Source organism: Etheostoma spectabile, chromosome 3 (genome assembly GCF_008692095.1).
Source record: "Etheostoma spectabile isolate EspeVRDwgs_2016 chromosome 3, UIUC_Espe_1.0, whole genome shotgun sequence".
NCBI lineage: Eukaryota > Metazoa > Chordata > Actinopteri > Perciformes > Percidae > Etheostoma > Etheostoma spectabile.
Genome location: NC_045735.1, coordinates 22,311,203 through 22,323,813, shown reverse-complemented (window position 1 = coordinate 22,323,813; position 12,611 = coordinate 22,311,203).

The window sequence follows — 12,611 nt, the reverse complement described above, 5'->3', positions numbered from 1 at the left end:
TCTATTAGATGCAGACATTTAAAAATATGTAATAATACATATAAGCAATAATCAGGAATAGATATATGGCTAGAAACCTCTCTGAAAAGAAGTCTATCTTGCTGTATTATTACTATTATTGAGTTTGGCTATTGAGGTGGAGCTCAGTTGAACCATTTGATATACTGTTGGAATGTCAAATGGCCTAATACATTAGTAAGAATCCATCATATTTTCTAATTATAATAAACATTTTATATATTTATCATACAATATGTTTCTAACCTATGTAAAATCTCAATCTGCAAAGTAATGTGTATAGATGTAAAATATATATCTTGGGGCAAAACTTTCACTACTGAAATATAATGGAGTGAAAGTATAAAGTAACAAAATGGAAGTACCGGAAATATGTACTTAAGTGCAGTACTTGAGTTACTTTCCACTTCTCAAAACTGTAGCCTCTACAAGATGTGGAGTTGCTACCTGATAAGAAAGACAGCCTCTTTGAAGTTAGATCTAAAGTGCAATTACATTTCAAGAAATGAGTTCATTGAACCTGACATGTTGATAGCATCATTCATTTCAGTCTTTATCTGGTACAGACACAGAACCCAGAGTAATATATATATAGACACACATGATAATGTTTGATTTTAACATGCAGAGTCACACAACTATAGAGTTTAATTTTGAATTTCACAATCTATCTTAGCTGTGTGTCTTATAACATCTGTTAATATATAATTTATGAGAATGAGAGAGCTTTTCTTCAAAACTATAGGAAATGCAAAAAAAGGTCCATACATTTACTTAAACAATGTGTTATCTAAATGATCAATTCAGATTTTTATCAATTTATTTCACAAAAAACAGACTTTTTGGAATTCTTTGTGTAATATCTGTATATGAAGTGTGATAAGCCAGTCAGTCTTAAGACTCTATATGGTCTGTTCTGCTCACATAAAAACCTTTCTTATATACAGTATATGAATAAAAGATCTATTACAGAAGCTTTAAAGATATCATCTTTAACAATAATGCTTGGATCATATTAAAACTCACCACTTTAAAACTTCCACTTGTGATCTCTATCCCTTGGTGATGCCCTGACTCTGCCTTTCTATCCCTGGGTTGACCTGCGGTCTTCATCATGGAGCCCTGCTGTTTGAAACCTTGTAATCCACTGATGTTGCTCTATTTGGTTTTCAATGAGGCCTTTGATTTTCAGACCCAGGAAGCCTCTAAAGATCTGACCATGTCTCTTTTACTCTTTTCTCTGAAAGAAACTGAAATACTGAAGACTCATTAGCATCTGTAAGGGTTTGAAACACAACACTGAACTCTCTAAACATGACTTTAAAATCAGCTGTGAATTAGGGTTTAAACACACGCTTGATTCATTGGCAGGTTCTCGGACAATTGTTAGAATGTGGTAATACTTTTCCAGTCTGCTGACCAATTAGTGCTAATTATATGCAGCTTGCTGTATTGTTAAGGCTCAACGTTCAAGTGTTTTGGTCTTGTTATTTGTAAATGAACAATTCATACATAGCACTTTTCTAGTTTTATTGACAACTCAAAGCACCTTTCCATAGTACAGGAACCATTCACACATTCATACACTGTGGCCAAGGCTGCCTTACAAGGTGCCACCTGCTAATCAGATACACACTCACACACATTTACACTCTGATGCGCAGCATCAGGGCCAACTTGGGGTTTTGAGCCATAGCCGCCCATTTCACAATTGAAATGGGGGGAAAAAGGATTTTTTTAAGGATCGAGCTTGTGCTTATTCTTACCTTACAGCTAACTTTGAATGAAATACAATCAGGTTTTATATAATTATCTCAGCCATTTGATGTTCTGAGTATACATGCACATTTAACTTGTAGATGAACACTTTATTTTCAAAACAGATTTATTTTGCACCAGTGTTTTTATATAACTATATCAGTGCAGTGCCGGTTGGGAATGGTTTGCCAGCAGCAAGCTGTTTGGGACCAGGCTGTTTCAGAAAACAAAAGCTTTTATTTGGAAAGTCACATCGCTGATGCTTGTACCCACCATGCTGTTCAGTGGTGTAAGAGTTAATAGGCCCCCCCCTCACTGCACTACCCTACACTACATAGTGTGTACAAAATGAATAGCTAATACATATTTCCTGTAGATCTCAAGAGCTCACACTCAACACTGCACTTCTTTGGGTCCTCAGCAATTCACACGCAAAGTGCGAAGTTGATTTGATGAACAGTTGTCAAGAAAATCAAAGGACAGACATACAGACAGAGACTCCTTTCGTTTTAGTTAGATGCACGCGGAATGTTAAAGCAAGACGTGTAAGTTATAACAAGCTGCCACTTGCTGTTCTGTATTAATCACTCAGTCAGACAATTCATTTCTGGGGAAATTAATGTTTTCAGCGATAAATGGTTCTTTTTTGCTTCATGCCTTTCAGCAGGGGGCACTAGAACTCATGTGTGCATTCCAACCAAATGCAATAACACAAATTAACAAAAAAGAAATCACACACTGCTAATTCAAATAGGGTATCATTAAGACCAGGAATTATATTAGTTGGAAATATCTTTAAAAAATAAGCTGAATGTAAAATTTCTTGTCACTTTTAACTCTGAGGAACTGAGGAGCCCCTTAAGTGTTCACAAATTGATCGAATTGAACATGTCCACATGCAGTGCAGATCTTCAGGACAGCACTCATTCAGTTTTACAAGATAATCGTCACCTCCTTCATAGCTGTCTGGTGTAGCGCTGCATCTGTCTGATCAAAGCACAGAACCTCCAGGGAACAGAGGATCATTGACTCTCCCTTCACCTCCTGTGAGAGGCCTGGCATGGCTCCCAGGCAGCGGAGCGTAAAAAGGGAAGGTCATGACTGATGCCGCCTTAACTTTGGCCAGACAAAGTTCATCTGGGCAAACGTCAGTCAAAACTTGATGTCTTCAAGAAAAGATTGACTGCCAAAGTGTATTCCTTTCGCCCAAGATTCAAACTAGTTCATCACTTTTTAATGTATTAAGTTATTAAACTCTGAATCAGCTCGGTAGACATTTGCAAGTTCAAGCTTCTTACTTTCATCAACTTTCAGACACATACTGTAAAACTCAAAAATACAGCTACTGCTATTACTGACACATGATGGTTGTATCTCTATTATCTTGAAAGTATTAATATTTTTGCATGGTTATGGAAAGCAGCTTTGGTGGTTCCATTACACAAAGGTAGTGACATGTGGGACCTAAAAACTATTGGCCAATATATCTAAGACACCCTATTGGTCTAAAATCCTAGCATCACTGGTCAACCCACAAAATGTGCCTTTTTAGAAGAAAATAATATATTAGGCTTTATTAGAATGTCATATTCATCATTATAACAAGGGCTTGCAAGGTGTTCCTTGTAGTATTGATTGAATATATATAACACATATGTCATATTCATGTAAAGTCGGTGTTGTCCTAACAATTCTCAGTAGATACGTCACAACAGTCTTAGCATCTACTTAACTTTGTTTCCTTGTGTGCATTGTGTCCGCAAATGTCTGATTACTTTGTCTTAGTATGAAATGTTTACTAGCATAACAAGGCAATAATGAAGACATGGGGACATGTAAATGTATAAAGGGTTAATAATAGACATAGACATTATCTATTGACTGATTTTCTGACAAAAATTCACATAACACAACAGTAACCCCCAACCATTCTGCAATGTCTTTAAATTCAAGATAAACAGAGCTCATTTTGTCAGAAGAATGTATTTCTTTAACCTTTATTTATACAAGTTAAGGTGGCTGGGGGGAGTCATGTGATCGGGCTTGAGATGAAGCTCGCTCCCGGTCCGACCTCTAACTTGCGCAGATGTTTGGTCCCTTGTCTTGTGTCTGTCTGTGTGTGTGTCTGTTTATGTATGTGTTTTGTGTGTGTCTGTTTCTGCATTCTGTTTTGTCTCCCTCCCTCCCATCTTTCCTCTGTTTAATTGTTATTATTTCTTTTTTTGAATGTTGTTGTTGACCCTGGGACGCGTTCTTCGTCTCAGTGTAGTGTTTTATAACTGTTTGTCACTGTTTATTTCTTAAATTTGTAAAAAAAAAATTATCACAAAAAAAAGTTAAGGTGGTTGAACATACATACTCTTTAATGGCAACACCTCTCAAATAGAAGCAAAATAATGGAAACAGACAGAGTCAATAAATAAAACAGTGGCAGCAATCACAAAAACATAGACTAGAAGAAGATCTAGAGCAAATATAAGAAGAAGACACCATGCACACTAAAAAGAGATCTGGTGCTTTGTCGGAGAGTGTAGTGAGTGTGGGGATGATGGCGGTGGACCGACGCTTTCAGTGCGGTCAAGGACTCAAGAGGTCAACAGGAGGAGCGAGCTGACACATCCGAGGAACAGAGGAGAGGCCGAAAGAGACAGAAAGTGGAAGCTGCAGGGTGAATGTGGCCGTGTGTTTAGCAGAGCCAGAAGAAAGGATACTACATCAACTCCAGCTGGGGCCCAAGGGGTTAATGGATAAGACTACCCAGCGGGGGTCAAGGGTCAGGAGGCCACTCTCTGCCAGGGCTAATTGGTCACTGTGACCAGAGTTAACGCCAACCTTTCTATGGAGAAATACATACACATGTATGGAGCTGCTCTGACAGAGGTCTTCCATCAAAAGCCCGCATCAAGGAGGCCTCTGTTGTGCTCCTGCACAGTCATGGAGATCAGTCAGGTCTCCGTGGTAACAATCAGTACCCTTCACCGTACATCGGCACCAGCACCACCTACAGTGACAGCTAGGCCTGGACGCGAGAAAAGATGGGTGGCTTTTGATCTTAAGTTATTTCATTCAGTTCACTTCAACTCATTAGCATTCACTTTTTTTCTTTTCTTTTTTAGCTTTAAAGCGCCCATAATATGCTCATTTTCAGGTTCATAATTTTACTTTGAGGTTGTACCAGAATAGGTTTACATGGTTTAATTATTAAAAAACACCATATTTTTGTTGTACTGCGCATTGCTGTGGATCCTGTTTTGCTGGTTTTCATGTATGTGATGTTTTCACCCTGTGTGTTTAGACCCAAACACACAGGGTGAAAACATCATATATATGAATATTGTGACAGAGACTGGGACTCCAGGTTAATAAGATTCTGACTGAGCAGAAAGAGATGAATGCAGTTGTGATTCTGTGAGAATGCACAGATCCAGTTTCTCTTTTTTAATCTTCCCCTTAACACTTAAAGGAATCTACATGTATGTGCGTGGGCTCAGATATGGCTTCTGGAAAGAAAATAAAGGATAAAATATGAATTACTAAACAGACATGCTAGCGCTAGCATGCTACGTTTAGCCACCTTGTCTTGGCTAGTGACGTAGAAAGCCGTGCAGATTTTGAACAGCTCACCCGAAGATGCCTGTATGCCTGTGGAAGCACCAGAGACATAAAATAACACCCCAAATCCCAGAAAAAGTGTTTTTTTTATAATATGGGCACTTTAATACGAAAGATGTATGTGAGAAGTAATTTACCCAAATCTTTAATTGACACTGTAATAATTTTGATCTTGATTCTATTAGTGTCCATCGAGTATTAGAAACGTATAATACATACACAGTATTAGAGAGTATTTCTTGAGGATACTACAGTGATAGATTTACATTTTTATTTACAGTATTAGGCACTATTCACACAGTTGTCATACAGTTTCAAAGTGCTTTGCAGATATTTAAACTTTCAAAAGGGATTGAAAACAAAGTTTAAAAATGTTGGAGGTACTGGTGACAAAAAAATTATAATAATGACATGAATGCAAAATAATGGCAATAAAAATTAAAACCTTATTTTTTCCAACTCTTAATAACAACCATACAAGGTGCGTTACACAAGATCATGTATGAATGAACTCGTAATTAATGTTTTTTATTATTGTGTGATAAAACTGTATAATGCATATTCATATTCATATTACACTGAAAACTGCATTAAAAATAAAAACAAAAATAAAGAAATCCGAATAGAATCACAATCAAATTTACAACAAACAATAAAATTCATAAATCATTGAAAAGAATGAATAGTGTGTATAACCCATGTTGCCTTTTTTACAGGATTATGAGACAATCAATTTTTGTTCTTCTGCCAACCTGAATACAGGTTTTCTTAAATCACAATTTGTAAAGTGTTTTTTTAGATATTTTTTTTGGCATTTAATTGATAAGACAGCTGTAGTCATGAAAGGAGGGAGAGAGGGGCATGACATGCTGCAAAGAGGTTGGAATCAAACCCTTGCCGCTGCGGTAAGGACTGAGCCGTGGTACATGGGGCGCAAGCTCAAGCAGGTGAGTGAGCAGGGCGCCCTGTAAAGTTTTTCTTGTGCTGAATAGTTTTAAAGTGCCCATTTTATGTAAAAAAAATCATTTTTTTCTGGGATTTGGAGTGTTATTTTGTGTCTTGGTTCTTTCAGGTGCACACAAACTTAAATAAAAAAAAAGTAAACTGCTGTTTTCAGTGAGATACGGTTTCTGAATGTCCTCTGCCTTCAGTCTCCAGGTGAGCTGTTCAAACTCTGCAGAGCTTTCTATGTCACTAGCCAAGACGAGGTGGCTAACCGCAGCACAGGCTAGCTCTAGCGTGCTAGCTCGTTCTCAATGGCAAAACATTGCTAAAACACAGACTAGTTCACCATAATTTCCAAAAGAACTACTTCCATGTCCCTGTTCTGTAGGTATTCTACAAGTGTCCCTCCTTTAGAAGAAGTCTCCCAGCTAATCCTGCCTTGGACTGACCAAAGTTGGAGAAAGAGTTATCTAGCTGATGGGATCTTACCTAGCTACTGAGCATGTGAGACTCCCAACAAAGATAGTAAAGAAGTGAGATGTCTCGCTCTGTAGCTAAAACAGAGACCTAAACACACAGGGTGAAAACAGGATCTGCAGCAATGTGCAGTACAACAAAATATGATGTTTTTTGAAAATGAAACCCTGTAAACCTATTCTGGTACAACCTCAAAATACAATAATGAACCTGAAAATGAGCATAATATGGGCAGTTTAAATATGTCAACTTTAATGGACACAGGAAAATCGCCAGTTCATGATCAAACTTTAGTTCTTTAGCTTCTACATAAGTGAGATATAACACATTATTCAAAACACTAATTTTTGAGTGCATATTCTGCATGTTGGGTAATAACAAACATTATTCTGTGAAGGCAATTCGTATTTATTTCCTGAAAATTAAGATTTACCTTCTCTTATCTACAACTTTAGACAGCTGTCAGAAACATGACCTCAGAATGTGACACATTTTACGTTGACCTTATGAGCCTGTCATGTGCTTGATGCCAGACTCATTAATCCTTTAATGACCTTGTTTAATATTTAAATGGTTAGAGGAAAATCACTTTGTCACTTTCCAAGAAAAGCCCCGGAGAAATGAGGCATTTTATGGCGCTCCATGATTTTACCTGAAAGAAATCATGTAGAACAAACAAGCATTAAAGTGAATACATGGACAACATGAGGTCTTTCAGATAAGTTTCTGCAGGGCAAAAGTACAATTAAATGTACTCTATTTGCATCTTAGGCCGAAAACTTGGTTTACAGGAATCCTGACAGATTGATGTTGTCATGCTGATGCTGTCACAGACCTGATGCAGGTTAATGATTTATGGGGAATAGTGGGATGCCCAGAATGGGAGCCGGGTTAATGTTCACATTTCTCTCCAGACCTCCTCTCTGGGGGGCTGCCCACAGCCAGTCCATATCCAACTGTCGAGGGGACGTGACTGACTGACTGAGTCAGCTGGCCTCCAGCTAAACCCGGCACACAGCAGGGAGGGAGCCCACGATCTGCTCTCAGAGGAGAGGAGAAGACAGGAGACTGACGAGGCCTAATCGTCTCTTTAATGAGTCTGAATAGAAGCAATAAGGAGCAACATAAAATAATCTGAACAACCGTAATGAGTCACATAAACAAGCCAAGCACACAGATGATAATTAAAGTCACCCTCCACTCAAAATATGGATGTGTTACCTTTACTGTGCAGAATGATGTATGTAGATTGATAGGCTATTTTCACATGTATCATGCTAGAGAGGAAAAAGTTCTCTCTGTTCACCTTAAAGCAACTAAAGAATAAAATCAATCAAACTTGATTTGTAATGTATTACCCCAAGGAAAATATATAATATTATATTGGCCTGCATACCTGTATGTGAGGAAGGAGGACATCAACTGCAAAACTTTGCCTGGGAAAATGTAATCTTCCAGAGGGCTAGCAGTACATTGTTTTGCCTGATTTTGAGGGGAATTGGACCCTAATTGTAAGCTATATGACAACTGTAATTAGGCAACGCTTTATATCAGTGGCAGTCCTAGGGGTGGGGGGCAAGGACGGCCAGTGCCCCTGTAATATTAACACCCAATCCCCCTTTGGCCCCCCTAACTGTGGCAATCTTCATACATTTCTAACCCCACCTTTGGAGGGGAAGTTAACACTGAATGAGTATCTTTGTGTTTATTGTGCATCCTTAATCTTTTGTAGAACCAAACCCATGGAGAGTAGATGGTGTGCAACACTGTGCTTAATATATTTGGTGACCCTACATTGCATGTGGTCCCAGCCTCCAGCCTGGCCCCATCATTTGAAATGGTCTAGAACTGCCACCGCTTTGTATTACACATTGTTGCTTTGAGCTTTTACATTTTGTCAAATGAAAAAAAAGGGTCCAAACATGCAATTATTCCCCAAAGAAAAGTGAGGCAAGACTGTAGCCAGAATGTTTGTGTCACTTCAGGCTTTTATTACATAGGACAGCTGAAGACAGGAAACGGGCAATGACGTGTAGCAAAGAGCTGCAGGTCGGAACCAAACCTGTGGCCACTTTGGCAAGGACTGAGCCTCTGTACATGAAGCACTCACTCAACCAGGTGAGCTACCCAGGGGTCCCGTGGCCAGGATTTTAAAGACATGAGCGGCCCTATTTTTTTCACTAGCTACTTCCCCAAATGTACTTTTCATAAACTGATCAGTTTTCAGTAAGTTTTATCTATGAGCATCTTGGTTTTAGTGCTGTTTTAAAAGCTTTAAACTGACTAAACCAACTAAATCTATATCTTTTAAAAGTTTCGAAAAACATTTCCTAAAGACATTAGTGAGAACATAGAGGAACCAAGTCTCAATAACCAAAGGTTTTTCTTTATCAAATTACTTATGTGGGACTATGAATAGGGAAATGTTTGTAAAAACAAACTGGAATGAATCTATGAAAGCATCCATGTCTAAGTTTTTAAATTGTATGATTTTGACCCAGACATTCCATAACGACTAAAGTTTCCTAAATGGAAGCTACAGCTCTGTCCTGTGAGGCTGGCTCTAATAACGTGAAAGTATACGTTGCTTTTATCATGTTCTGTAAAATACTGTAAGAAACAGAATTTTTGCTCCTCAAGACCTCCATCTTCATAAAATCTAAATCTGTTAAAACTTCTTTTTTCACTTTGTGAGTCACTCTGAAGCCTAAATGGCCACATTAGTCCTTCTGTCATGTATATGGACTCTGAATCCTTGCTGTTGAATGGAGCAGAGGTATAGGAAAGGTTGAGGGCTGACCAGGTGATGGATAGCAGAGGGGCTTGTCATCCGCTGCCTTACACTGCTCTCATTAAGCTGTAAATCTTTCACAACAACACCCGCTATGAGACAATGCCATAGAGGCTTTTCCTAGCTCCACCTTGTCATTGGTGTAACAATGAAATTGCCAACTGAATCACTTTGTCAGGATGCACAATGGCCTCAATACTTCAAGTAGCTGGTAAACATGTTGGACAAGACATCAGGGGACAGATGCAGGTGGCATGAGGGTTAGGAAACAACACGAATATCAATTTACATAATCAGACACAGTTCAAATCATCTAACTTAGAGTATGAAATATACACATGCAGTACAACAGGAAAATGTTCCACTTTTTTAAGAAGTGAAAACAGGGGTGCCCAGATAGCTCAGTTGGTAGAGCAGGCCCCCACTTATAGAGGTTTTGATGCAGCGGGACCAGCCAGGTTCAACTCCACCCTTTGGTCCTTTTCTGCATGTCATTCCCCTCTCTCTCCCCTTTCATGTCTTCAGCTGTCCTGTCAAAATAAAGGCCAAAAATACCCCAAAAATAGTATAAAAATGAAGTGATAACAGATTAAATGTTGCTGCATGTCATTCACACCTCTCTCCCCTTTCATGTTTTCATCTGTCCTGTTGAAATAATCTTTAAAGAAATATTGGTACTGCTGTTGTCATTGCCATATATCATATATTTACCATTGTTAGCTCACCACCAGAGAAAAACAAGACAATGTCTGGTGAAGTGGGTCTTACAAATAGTCAATTGAAACCCTTTGAATTGAAGCAGACGGCATTTTGCTTCAACCGATATTTCATATGTTGGGATGATGTGTCAGCCATAAAACTTTAGCTCATTATGATTGAAATACTTTACTCAACACAAGCACTATCTTTAATTGTATGATATGCTGGAATAATCACACACAGAATATATGACATTTTAATGATCATTTAATGATATTGTTGTGACTTTGAAGGAAGAAAATCCAACCTTTTAAGGACACTAGGGGTGTGTATACTTATGCCCCCTGTATTTTAAGGAAGAATATTTATTTATTTACAATACATTATTCATTCACAAATAAAATTGGTGTCCTTAAAAGGTTGGATTGTCCTTAAATTGTTTGATTTAAAGCATTAAGATCAATTTCCAAAAGAATATTTTTCATTCCTCTTTTTAATCAAATTTAGCCTGGGTGTGTAAACTTTCTAAAACCAAAAAAGAGGAGTCTGTGTATGTGCACATGACTTTACATGAACATAGATGCAAACAAGCTAAACACTGACATCTGTCGAAAAGGAACTTGTATTGCAGAAAATGATATTTTGGGATTTGGGCCCTGTGCTCTGCCTTGCAGGTAGTCCAGGTGAGTGTCTCTCCCTCCTCGGCCTTCTGTCATGCTTGTTTTCTCTTTTCTCTCACAATCACCTCTACAAGGACATAACTTGGTGGTAGCAAGGAAAGGATACAATAAAATATGAGATAAATAAGTTCAGTGTTCAGTTCGTTTGTAATCAAACAGTGAAAACTTACTTTTAAAACCACTGCTTTTAAATTGTCTTCTTGTCTTAATTTGAACATGCAGAACATATCAAATAAAGATAGTTATGGTGGGAAATCAGTCAACAGAGGCTAGGCAGGTCTGTCTTTTTTTGCTGAGCTGTCTTGTTCTCTTGCAAATTCCAATTCATCGTACTTTTGACCCTGTGTTAATCTAACATAACAAATACAAAACTTAAAACTATTTATTGAGCAACTTGCAAACACAATGGGTTTTGCATGAGGAATGAACTATCTATATGTGTACATTGCTATTATTATTATTATATTATTATTCTTTCAGATAACCTAATTCAGTTTTACTTGGTGTATACATTGTCTATTAAAACTAAAATTGAGGATTTTAAACATTGCTCTCTGTCTTTATAGTCCTGAAATAAATGCCACAAAGAATCTCTTTTTTTGTCTTTTATTAAGTGACAAATAATTTAAAAATAAACACATGAATCTTATAGATGCAAGTGAAAGTGACAGCTGCCTGCCCTCACAAGCATTTGTTTGTATGGCATGTATTCCTTTCATATTGATAAACTGGAAAATTCAAAGAAGCATCAAAAACAGTCCTCCTCTGAGGCATTTTAATGAGTTGAGGAACAGGCTTTTATCCATAAAGACTGCTCTATTAAACATGAAAATACAAATATCAAAGGTGGGACAGTGTAGCAGTTCTCTTGCAGCTGAGTAATCAGGACTCTGGTTCTGGGATCGAATCCCGGTTGTTCCAGACCTTTCTGTGTGGACTTTGTTTGCGTGGGTTTCCTCCGGGTGCTCCGGTTTACCCCCACCATCAAAAAACATGTACTACGTTCTACAGTGAGTGCCCTTGATCAAGGCACTGTCTCAGATATGGAGTTGGTCCCCGGGCGCTGTAAATGGCTGCCCACTGCTCCCTTAAGGGATGGGTTAAATGCAGATAATGAGTTTTGTTGTATGTATATGTGTATGTATGTGTATGTATGTACACATATGTATGTGACAATAAAGTACCTTTATATGGGCTTTTTTTTAGGAAGGCAGACCAACAGCGCAGACAAATTGTTTTAAATGGATACACTGCAGCAATGGGCAGTATGGGAAACATAATAGGCCTTGGTTTTTGAACATTAAGGCATGTAAACCTAGTCTAGTAAACCTCAAGAGTACAAATATGATACTGAAAAGGCGTAGGCCTACAATAGGGGCTTTTTAATGCATCACTGGCTGCATTACAGTGTTGTGTGCGTTTTTTAACAGTGAAAAATACAGTTCACTGTATAACCTTAATTCCACAGACATTACTTTGTGTCATAAACGTACTGTGAAAGTAAGCAAGACATCCCTGACTTTAAGTAAAATCATTTGACTGGCAGGTGGAGCTTGATCAACAGCCTGGGAGCAGGGATGGCGCGATTGAGCCGTGCCTGAGAGACTGTACTCAGGGCATTTTCATCCCAT